Source organism: Symphalangus syndactylus, chromosome X, assembly GCF_028878055.3.
Source record: "Symphalangus syndactylus isolate Jambi chromosome X, NHGRI_mSymSyn1-v2.1_pri, whole genome shotgun sequence".
Classification (NCBI taxonomy): Eukaryota; Metazoa; Chordata; class Mammalia; order Primates; family Hylobatidae; genus Symphalangus; species Symphalangus syndactylus.
In genome coordinates, this window is record NC_072447.2 from 68691995 (window position 1) to 68704641 (window position 12647).

Sequence of the window (12647 nt, forward strand, 5' to 3'; positions counted from 1 at the left end):
ATTTAGAGATAAATTTGGAATAAAGATATTTAGCAAGGTTAGTGCATAGTAAATCAATATACAAACATGATGATACCTGTGGGTTGAGTAGAAGAAAAAAGTGTTTTCTCTGTTCTTGCCCTACAGCCAGTAACATGAACGACTTCTGTGACCAAATACGTGGGGGCTTTTCTCCACACACCAAGCAAGCAATCAGTTTTGCAGCATACACCAGCTGGGTATCTTCTCATTCAACTCCAATAGGATGTACCTGGAGATAGTATCAGATCACACAGATTGAGGGCTCAGTCCCACAAGAGGGCCCTGCCAATTGCCTCAAGCCCTAGGTTGTTTTACTGTGTTTGTGACCCACCAGCTATAAATTGAATTTCCCATGACTCCTACTCGGGTTCAATTAACTTGCTAAAGCATCTCACGGCTCAGGGAAGCATATACGTTTATGGATTGATTAAAACAAGGTATTAGGGCTGGGCACGGTGGCTCACGCCTGTAATCCCAGCACTTTGGGAGGCTGAGGCAGGCAAATCATGAGGTCAGGAGATGGAGACCATCCTGGCCAACATGGTGAAATCCTGTCTCTACTAAAAATACAAAAATTAGCTGGGTGTGGTAGCACGTGCCTGTAATCCCAGCTACTTGGGAGGCAGAGGCAGGAGAATCTCTTGAACCCGGGAGGCAGAGGTTGCAGTGAGCCAAGATCGCACCACTGCACTCCAGCCTGGCGACAGAGCGAGACTCCATCTCAAACAAAACAAAACAAAACAAAAAAAACAGAAACAAAACAACAACAACACAAAAAAAACAGGAGAGGACGCAGTTAAAGAGATGCATAGGATAAGGAAAGGGTTAAGGGGCAGGGAGCCATGCCTTCTGTGGGAATGCTGTCCTCCATGTGTGCAGCTATCCAGAAGCTCTCTGCACCCTGTCCTTTTGGGTTTTCATGGAGGTTTCCATTATGCAGATGTGATCGATTAAACCACTGGCTGGCCACTGGTAATCAACTTAACCTTCAGCCCCTCTCCCTTTCCTGAAGGTTTGGGGTGGGACTGAAAGTCCCAGCCCTCTCACCTCCCATCATAAAGCTACCTAGGGGCTGCTAGGCATCAGTCAACTCATTAGCATACAAAAAGACATCACTTTGTGGAGATTCTAAAAATATTAAGAGTTGTATGCCAGTATAGAGGGTAGAGGACCAAATATATATTTATATATTTCATAATATCACAAGTGTGTATACCAGTGTAATCAGAATACAAAATTTCAAAAATGATACTTTTCCTTTTTTTTTTTTTGAACAGAGTCTCACTGTCACCCAGGCTGGAGTTGCAGTGGCCTGAACATAATTACCTGCATCCTCGACCTCTTGAGTTCAAGGGATCCTCTCACCTTAACCTCAAGAGTAGCTGGGACTAAGGCTACATGTGTACATGCATACATTCATGCATTCATTCATTTATTTTTGGAGTGAGGGGATCTCACTATGTTGCCCAAGCTGGTGTCAGTTTCCTGAGCTCAAAAAATCCTCCTGCCTCAGCATCCCAAAGTGCTGAGATTACAGGCTTGAGCCACCACACCCGGCCACCATTTTCAATAGTTTCACATATTTTGGAATAAAATGAAAAGATGTGCAAGACTTCTTTGGAGAAAGCTGCAAAAGTTTATTTAGATATTTTTAAGTCAAAAATTTTAGATAAAAACAGTTTGTGTTGTTTCAGCTTGTCTTCGTTTAAACCTGTGGTGACCTGTCACCTATAATAGAAACATAACAGGAGGGAATATTAGTAGCAGAACTGTATTCAGATGACATTAAAAGTATGCGAAGGACACCAAAGTTTTTCTTTTATACCATGGACTAAAACCAGAAGCCTAAGAGTAACCTGATGGCTAACATTCAGTTAAACCTCTGTAGAGACTTGAAGATAGTCTCCCAAGCATATACATTAGCACCATTTTTAAAACACCCTGCTTCCTGTAGTTCAAAGAAACCAAAAACTGTCTAACTTCAGAACATATTAAATCAAGTGAACCTATTAAAAGGTGTCTGAAAGTGAAAAGCAAACATTGTGTATAGTTTTAATAAAAATATAACCAACGCACAACAAACCTAAGAAATAAAAGGAATTTACAAACAATGTATAATGTAATGTAATGTTTTGGCTTGAAATAATAGCCTGGATGTTCAACAAGCTCCCGGGAAACAGTTAATGTCACATTAGGAATTGCTAAGTGCAGTGAATGGAAAGCCCAGCACTGCATTTGTTTTTTCTCTGTTGCACACAAGTGCAAAAATGTTGCTTGGGGCTAGTTTACCTTCTGTAGTCTTTCAGGTGTGGCCATTTGTCCAAGATTTTCACCTGTCATCCTGATATCAATATGAAGGGTCTTTCTTTTTACACTTGAAAGTATTCCCATTGGTAAAATAAAATCTTACATGGTCAGATTCGGTTTAATCTATCACTATTATTTTTAACATCAAAATGGGAAAGAGGCACATATCGTGAACAGTGGGGCAAAAAAAAAAAAGATATGGAGGGAGAGGAAAATAGAAAAGGAGAGTAAAATATCTGGAAAAGCCAAATATTTGTTTCTAAAAGTTAAGTGTTTTTGAGGGATAAGTGGTAAGTTTCAGAAGTTCTTCCACAGTCTTTGTGATGTTTAGATATTCAGGTATTACTGGAGTAGATTAACTAAATTTATGTGTCCCTAGCATAGCAATCATTTCATTCATATTTTGAAAATATTAGAGTTCAAGAATGTATTCACTTTCGATCATACCATACATTCAGTATCTGTTAGGGTCTTGTTCATATTCCATGTTGAGCTTTTTCCATTTTCTTCAAGAGTATGTAAACTATTACGCTATTCACACACACGTATTTTTCAAAAGAACAATCTTTTAAATTTATTATTTTTGGATTACATTTCCTTTTACTAATGATTCATAGCTGTCTCTTAGTAAGTACCTCTTTCCTTTTCCCTTACATTTATTCTATTGCTCTTTATTATTTTCATTTTTTATTATTTTCCTTTCTCATGTAATTTGCTAACTATTTTAACAAGATAACCATTTAAGACTATAAGCTTCCTAAGAATGAAATTGAGGCTTGTTCAACGGGCTCCTGGAAATAATTGAAAACTATCTTTCAATGTAAATAGTCTAATGGAATGATTCAGCAGTGTAGAGTAAAATCATTTAGGTAATTTCTTCCATAAACATGGAATGCTTCCTATAAATTCAGAAGCTCTTCTGATTAACAGTCGCCAGTTTGAAAAATGTGTGGAAAAGATACTTTCATCAAGCAAGTTGCCCACTCGTTTTCTCTTTCTGTCCCTTTTTTTTTTTTTTTTTTTTGACAGAGTCTTGCTCTGTCGACAGAGTGGAGTGCAGTGGTGCGATTTCGGGTCACTGCAACCTCTGCCTCCCAGGTTCAAGCGATACTCCTGCCTCAGCCTGCTTAGTAGCTGGGACTACAGGCATGTGCCACCACACCTAGCTAATTTTTGTATTTTTAGTAGAGACGTGGTTTCACCATGTTGGCCAGGATGGTCTCGATCTCTTGACCTTCTGATCTGCCCTCCTCGGTCTCCCAAAGTGCTGGGATTACAGGCGTGAGCCACTGCGCCCGGCCTGCCCACTCATTTACTTAGGAACCATGAAATCTCAACTCAGCTATTATAACTGGAGTGAAACTGATTGTTATGAAAAACAAGTCATATCTTTGTATTCTATCCAACAGAACATGAGGATACAGAAATCAACTTTAAAACAGATTTTAATATATCTGATTTGCATTTACTATTTTCAATAACAACAGCAAAAGATGGGTGTAGAATTTATGGAATTCATCCAGAATCTCATGAATAATGTTAGAGCTGGTACTAGAATCTGCTTAAGGTGCTCAGGATATTTCACACAAACTGGTATTAGAAATGCATTATGTATTTGTTAAAAGCAGAAATGAGAAAAGAATCTGAAAATTGTTAGTTGTTGGGTATAATCAGAGGTAAGAATATGCTTTCATATTTGATGATTAAATATGGCTTTGACCCAATTTGTGTCTGTATCTGACAGTGTTTAAGTCTTGCAGTCAGGCAACTGGAGTCTGAACAACCTTTCAAAGAAGTCTGCATTTGAACTCTGATTTTAAAGGGGTAGTAATGTTCTCTCTTACTATCGAAAGTATAATATTGTGGAAAACAGAAAGCATATAATTTTGCGTCTTAATGGATAGCATACCTCCTTTTGGCATTTTAAATTGCTCTGATTTTGGCAGAATGTTCCCCTCGTCATCGGGACCATCTCTGCATTCATCCCCAGTCTTTGACTGAGACAGCTCCTGGAGATCAGCTTCCAGGTCAGGTACTTAAAAATACAAAGGTTATCGATTGAAGCAGGCAAACAAGAAAGATAAATAAGGAAATGATAATATTCTTTTCTTCAGTGTTATGAAATAAAAGGCTGTAGGCTACTGTGGTAATAAATGTGATGCAAAGATGTCCCACCTTTGTTTTCCTGTATTATAAAATCTTATCTGAAATGACAACCTGAGGAAAAATCAGATCACACATTTCCTATACTTTACCATTGTGTATTATAAACAGTGAGTATCAGCTATCTAGGAAATCTAAAGACTGCTCAATGGATAGCATTTTAATCATAACTTAAATGTAATTTTCTGAAACATTAGATGAATGTATTGGTAAGCCTATGACAAATCTTACAGTCCTGACACTCATCACCTGTTGAGGTAACTTGAAAATCTTTTGGTTAAAATTAAACAAACTTAGGTCCAAAGACCCTATATGTAACTTTCCATAAATGAATCCCATTCAGAAGAAAGTACCAAATATAACAGCAAAATCACTGTCTTCCATGAGAGTACAGGAACTTGAGTGAAAAGAAATTAATGAGTATTGTTGACAGTCATATTCTGGAAACCCCTTAACAGTGAATTGCTAAAATAATCCATGATCCAAATTCTGTCAATGTTTAACTGCAAAATGCTATCTGTTGAGGAAATAATTTCTGTTTCATCATAATCTTATCATACTTTGAGTTTTCTAATTATAAAAGTATTTAAACAACTGTTAAAAAGTCCCTTAAAATCATACTAATATAGCTACCTGCGTGCCAATGTCCTAAATTATCCAGCTTTTACCAAACATACTGTCTAAAATACAGAGCAAAGGAAACAGTGGCTGTCATTCATCGAGCTCTTTTCTGGAGTTGCTATCCTGCTTCACTGAACTGTGTTTTGTCCTGAGGCAATACTGAAGTACCTTACAGTACAGACACATTCGAGTATGAACATTTTAAGCAAAATAATTAGAATTTTCTAACACAATTGGTAGGAAGAACACAAACCTTGGAATGAAATATGAATTCCTTCTCCATGAGTCAAGTGTTATTGGTAAGCCTCCATTTCAGAGCCTCAGTTTTCTTATTTATAAAATGGGGCTAATATCCTTATGCAAATGGGCTTTATTCAGGATATTATAAGGTAGGGTGACCTGGCATTCTACATGCTATTAAAGGGTGCATACAATACTGTGGACACCACAGCTGAGAAGATGAGACAACATTCTAAGAAGATCAAACTAGTGAAATTTTGTACACCACATTAAACAGTTTCATCTGATTTAGCAAGGACTGTATTTTCAAGCATGCAAAATAAACGTCGAAGAAAAAGAGAAGATTCATTGTATCCAGGGACTGCATGAAGCTGCAAACTATACTCTTCACTTTTCCAGCCAACTTTCAGCAAGTGTTTGAGATCCTTTCCTAATGTTTTCTTTCCTCCTGCTACTGTTTATGGCATAATGCATGATGCACATATAAGCCTCTTCTGCCCACCCCCCCACCATAGATATTCTTTCTTTCTCTTCCTAGCACCTTGAATCTCAGCTGCACCCCGATCTTCTCTCTCCTCACCAGGTGTAGGATCCTGACTTTCAGTTGGTAGTTCCTCTTGCTGAGTTTCCTCATCACTGGGCTCCTGGAACCAGGGGTGCGTGTGCAGATAATTTGTTATCAATATATTTCGATAATGTAAATATACAGAATACATAGATATTTCTGATCATAAGTCTAAAGACATTTCTCCAACACTCTTCCACATACTTATACTTCATAAAGTTACTCTTCCCACAGAGAGGTTACTCTAAGACAGTTGCCCTCAAGGGCTCTGGAAGCTGTTTTAATCTATGTTGGGATGAATGTGTGTAATCTTTTGCAAATAAGCATGAGAAGGAAATCATGGGCAAAATCTGGGGAACACAAGATCATCCATCCAGACAACAGATGAACTTAATCCTCTTGGATTAGTCTTTCCTTCATGAGATGCCATGATCATTTTTATCAGCATGGAGACCTTTATTAGTGAATCCATACTGGTTCAACAACAATTACAAACCATAGTTTTGTAACAACAAGTTACAAAAATAACTTTCTGCTAATAGAAAACATCAAAGGTTAAGACATAGGCCCAATCAGCTCAGGAGGTGGTACGCTTCTCCTTGGTCTAGGCCTATATGTTGATCTTACTCTTCAAATCATTTTTCACACTGCAAACAGAATACTGTGAATTGGTAAATGCACTTGAAAGGACAGCTATATTTGACCACTTCCATGACCAAATGTTAACTTGTCATTTTTTAAAAGTTTGTAAAGACTTTCGAACTAAGTCTCAGGGTAAGTGTAAGTATGTGTGCCTTCCGAATGCTTGCAAAGCCACTTAAGTTGGGCAAGCTAGCTGAGCAATGCCTTATAGCTCCTGGCAAAAGACAGGATATTTCTGATGAGGTTTGGTTTCACAACTGAACTCTCCTCCGTGGAGGCATTTAGGAAAATACAGCCAGAGAATTAAAACTGCAGTGACCACGGCTTTTGTCACACACCCATTTGCTAGGCCCACTTCCTCCCAAAATCAAGTTTTGTTGGAACGCAGAGCCCCACCCATTCAAATCTCCACAGTGGAGTTGAGAAGTTGCCACACAGCACTGGGCCCTCCTCACTGTACACCTCTGCCAGGCGCTCTACAGACCTCAGGGCCATGGTCACCAACCCGCCGTGTTCCCAGTTCCCTTCCTTAATGCCCACTTCGCTCCTTCCTGGGTCGCCACAGAGGAGTTTGGAATCTGTCCTCTGTCGAGGGTTTCAGGGACTCAGATACCTGCCCCAGCACCCCCAGCACTCACCCCATCTTCATCTGACCCCTCTCAACTACTCGGTCCACCTTCTTCCCTCGTTCTGACCCTACCACAACAAGGCCCACAGCGGTGCCACCTCACGAGAAGGACGAGCACTTTGAGACCCTTCGGCCTCTGAGGCCACGTACCACCCTGCCCCACACTCCGGACGGCCCCTGGCTCCTCCTCACACTCACTCACACTTCAAGCCCTGGGAAGACTGGACTGCGGACCTACCAGCTGCATCTCAGCAGGACAGAAAAAGTCCCGACAGCAGAAACGTGCCTGCCTAGTGGGCTGTGGCGCCCCTCCTCACCCCACCCCATCCCGCACCACGTAGTCCTCTGCCTTCTTCCAGGTTTCCACTGAAGACTTCGGAATATGTCTTCCGTGGAGGGTTTCATATGCCTCTGGGACTCAAATACCACAAATAGTTTCCCCCTTCAAAACTCATTCCATGTTCATTAGGTCCTCCTCCCCTCTATGGCCCTCCTTCCTCCCCTGTCTGGGACCCCCACGACAGCAAGGCCATGGCTGCATCTCACTGCCTGTTAGGAGAAGGACGGGAACCTCAAGGCCCTTCCCCCTAGGAGGCCATAGACCGCGCCTGCGGTCTGCTCCTCACACTCTCTCACACGTCAAATCTGGGAGGACTGATCTGCGGACCTACTGGCTGACTCCTAGTCAACAGCACAGAAGGAAATCACGATGTCTCCTTTCACAGCTCTGCAGGGACAGAAGGCAGACAGCAAGGCACATGGACAGCAAGGGACTTGGGCAGCAAGGAGCGTGCACACTGAGTCAGGCACATGCATGGCCTGCCAGGGTTTTCCCTGTCTCCCCAGGCTCGCATCCCTAAGGTGTTTGTAGTCGAAGGAAAGGGACTAAGAGGCTTTGTTAAAAAAAAAAAAAGACAGTCCCATGTCACCGTTAGTGGAGGATGTGGCTCAGAAAGACCTTTTGTGACAGAAATAAATTACTTTAATATCTCTATTTATACATGCTTTTTTCTCATTTATATATGCATGGGTGCCTGCCATGTTGCAGGAAATATCTGGGATGCTGGAAATGTGAAGACCAATGAACCATACGTGGTATGTCCCATGGAGGCTACCACATTGTGGTGGGGAAGACAGACAATTAAACAGAAGAGAAGTTGAACTGCAAAGGAGAAACATGGGGAACAGACCCAGGGGAGTAAAGAACAATGAATGTAGTGGCCAAGAAGCAGGGCGAAACAACACAATTTCTAAGAAGATAATATTTCTCCATTGCCTTTGCACCTTTTCTGAAAATGAGTTTATCATGTCTGTGAACCTATTGCTGGACTCCATTCTGATCTGTTGATTTTTCCCCAGTACCACATTCTCTGGATTACTATAGAATTAGCATGACTCTTGATATTAGGTAGTGTGAGTTCCCCAAAGTTATAGTTCAGAATCGTTTTGGCTGTTCTGGTTCATTTTCCTTTCTATATAATTTTGAAAAATGACTCCAATGAAGTGGGTTGTATAAATTCATGCAGTTTCCCTTTGAAGGGCAGAAGATAAATGTGTTAGTAGATACAGGAGGACATGGGGGAAGAAGGTGAGTTCCCCCTTAGCTTGGGGAATTATCCCATTTAGAGGGAGCAGTTGGTGGTTCAGGGTAGAGGAATGATCATTGCAGGAACAAAGCCCCTGAGAAGGTGAGAGGCATGGGATCCTGAGCTGAGGTGAGGGGCTGGCATCAGTTAGGAGCATTGTATGCAGAAAGGCGGTGGAGAATGCCAGGGCAAGCTAAGGCAAACTGGGTTTGGGAAGCTCTAAGAGTTCCCAGCAGATCGCTTCTCTCCTCTGAATGAATCATTATGGGAGGCCATTCAAATGGAGGGGAGTTTGTAGCATTGTGTGGGTGTTTATAAAACTATAGAGAAAGTTTCTGTCAGAGAATACAACCATCGTCATGAACAGAATATTCCTAGAAATATGAATGTTGAAGGTGCTTCTGGTGAGCACTCAGACAGAAATGGGGAACACGTTATTGGAAACGTGGACACACAGTCCTTGTAAGAAAGAGGCAGAGAATTTGGCTAGATTGCATTCTCTTAGATGCAAATTAGAACTTGTAAGTGATGAAATTGCATATGTAGCTAAGAACATTTCTAAGCAAAGTATTGAAGTTGTGGCCTGGTTTCTCCTCACTGCTGGTTGCAAAATGCAAGGGAGGAGAAATAAATCAATGACAGAACTGCTGAGCAAAAAGGAATCAGCCCTTGATTATTTAGAAGATTCTCAGCCTATCCAGATAGCAAGCTCTGGAAATAGGGCCAAGGGTGTAGTGGGACAACTGATTGCTAAAGAGATGAGGTATGTGAGTCATGGATCCAGTCAACCATCTCAGCAGAATGCAGAGAAGGAGATGCATATATCCAGGAAAGATCTATGGAGGACTCAGGGTCTGTTGGCATGGATGCCATGAATTGCATCAGAGGCCAACATGTTTTGAGGATTTTATACCAAAAGAAGCACAGCCAGCTTGGAATAAAAGGAACAGAAATGGGACAAAATAAAGGAAGAGTGACTTTGAGAGGAGAGCTACAGATACAGAGGCTGGCAAGCTGCCACTGCCTCTGTAGGCCCAGAGAGCAGCGACCTGGGGAACAGGAATACAGACACTTCCTCCTGAGCTCCAGATGGCAGAGCCACCTCCTCGATTTCAGGGAAAAGGGCTTCTGCCCAGGGTCGAGGGAGCAGGGCTAACACTCAGGTCCAAGAGGGCAGAGCTGCCACCACACTAGGCCCAGAGGACACAGCATCAAGCCAAAGAGGACCATTCTGAAGCCTTAAAATCTCATGGAATTTGCCCTGCTAGGTTTCAGACTTGCTTGTTCCCCATGACTCCTTTTCTTCTTCCATCTTCTCCATTTTGGAATGGGAATAGCTCTCCTATGCCTGCAACTTCATGCTGTTTGGAAGCAGATAATGTCTTGTCTGGTTTCAAAAGTTCACAGATGGAAAAAATTTTGTCATAGGATACAACATACTCTGAATCTCACCCTTTCCTGATTTTGATATTTGAATGAGATTTGAGATTTACAGTTGATGCTAGAAAGAATTTTGAGGATGTTGAGATGAAGTGAATGCATTTTAGATGTGAAAGGACATGAATTTTGAGGTGCCAGTTCATGGATTTTTACATGTTAAATCATATCCCCCTCAGAAATTTATTCATGCATACATCATAGATACTAAACTGTTCCAGACCACCACAATAAACAAGTCACACATATTTTTTGGTTTTCTAGTGCATATAAACGTGATGTTTATAGTATGTTCTCACTCATAAGTGGGAACTAAGATATGTGGATGCAAAGGCATAAGAATGATACAATGTGGGGAGGGAGCCAAGATGGCCAAATAGGAACAGCTCCAGTCTACAGCTCCCAGCGTGAGCAATGCAGAAGACGGGTGATTTCTGCATGTCCATCTGAGGTACCAGGTTCATCTCACTAGGGAGTGCCAGACAGTGGGTGCAGGACAGCAGGTGCAGCGCACCATGTGCCAGCCAAAGCAGGGCGAGGCATTGCCTCACTCAGGAAGTGCAAGGGGTCAGGGAGTTCCCTTTCCTAGTCAAAGAAAGGGGTGACAGACAGCACCTGGAAAATCAGGTCACTCCCACCCTAATACTGTGCTTTTCCGACAGGCTTAAAAAACGGCACACCAGATTATATCCCGCACCTGGCTCGGAGGGTCCTACACCCACGGAGTCTCACTGATTGCTAGCACAGCAGTCTGAGATCAAACTGCAAGGTGGCAGCGAGGCTGGGGGAGGGGTGCACGCCATTGCCCAGGGTTGCTTGAGTAAACAAAGCAGCCTGGAAGCTCGAACTGGGTGGAGCCCACCACAGCTCAAAGAGGCCTGCCTTCCTCCGTAGGCTCCACCTCTGAGGTCAGGACACAGACAAACAAAAAGACAGCAGTAACCTCTGCACACTTAAATGTCCCTGTCAGACAGGTTTGATGAGAGTAGTGGTTCTTCCAGCACACAGCTGGAGATCTGAGAACGGGCAGACTGCCTCCTCAAGTGGGTCCCTGACCCCTGACCCCCAAGCAGCCTAACTGGGAGGCACCCCCCAGTAGGGGCAGACTGATACCTCACACGGCCGGGTACTCCTCTGAGACAAAACTTCCAGAGGAACGATCAGGCAGCAGCATTTCTGGTTCACGAAAATCCACTGTTCTGCAGCCTCTGCTGCTGAGACCCAGGCAAACAGGGTCTGGAGTGGACCTCTAGCAAACTCCAACAGACCTGCAGGTGAGGGTCCTGTCTGTTAGAAGGAAAACTAACAAACAGAAAGGACATCCACACCAAAAACCCATCTGTACATCACCATCATCAAAGACCGAAAGTAGATAAAACCACAAAGATGGGGAAAAAACAGAGCAGAAAAACTGGAAATTCTAAAAAGCAGAGCGCCTCTCCTCCTCCAAAGGAACGCAATTCCTCACCAGCAACAGAACAAAGCTGGATGGAGAATGACTTTGACAAGTTGAGAGAAGAAGGCTTCAGACGATCAAACTACTCCGAGCTACAGGAGGAAATTCAAACCAAAGGCAAAGAAGTTAAAAACTTTGAAAAAAATTTAGACGAATGTATAACTAGAATAACCAATGCAGAGAAGTGCTTAAAGGAGCTGATGGAGCTGAAAGCCAAGGCTTGAGAACTACGTGAAGAATGCAAAGCCTCAGGAGCCGATGCGATCAACTGGAAGAAAGGGTATCAGTGATAGAAGATGAAATGAATGAAATGAAGCGAGAAGGGAAGTTTAGAGAAAAAAGAATAAAAAGAAACCAACAAAGCCTCCAAGAAATATGGGACAATGTGAAAAGACCAAATCTACGTCTGATTGGTGTACCTGAAAGTGACAGGGAGAATGGAACCAAGTTGGAAAACACTCTGCAGGATATTATCCAGGAGAACTTCCCCAATCTAGCAAGGCAGGCCAACATTCAGATTCAGGAAATACAGAGAATGCCACAAAGATACTCCTCGAGAAGACCAACTCCAAGACACATAATTGTCAGATTCACCACACTTGAAATGAAGGAAAAAATGTTAAGAGCAGCCAGAGAGAAAGGTCGGGTTACCCACAAAGGGAAGCCCATTAGACTAACAGCTGATCTCTCGGCAGAAACTCTACAAGCCAGAAGAGAGTGGGGGCCGATATTCAACATTATTAAAGAAAAGAATTTTCAACCCAGAATTTCATATCCAGCCAAACTAAGCTTCACAAGTGAAGGAGAAATAAAATACTTTACAGACAAGCAAATGCTGAGAGATTTTGTCAGCACCAGACCTGCCCTACAAGAGCTCCTGAAGGAAGCACTAAACATTGAAAGGAACAACCAGTACCAGCCACTGCAAAAATAGGCCAAATTGTAAAGATCATCAAGGCTAGGAAGAAACTGCATCAACTA

At 42.3% G+C, this 12647-nt stretch overlaps 1 pseudogene; it reads right to left on the reverse strand.

The window, feature by feature from the left end:
- Window positions 1-1096: 1096 nt before the first annotated feature.
- On the reverse strand, window positions 1097-6556 carry LOC129475319 (X antigen family member 3-like; annotated as a pseudogene).
- Window positions 6557-12647: the final 6091 nt, after the last annotated feature.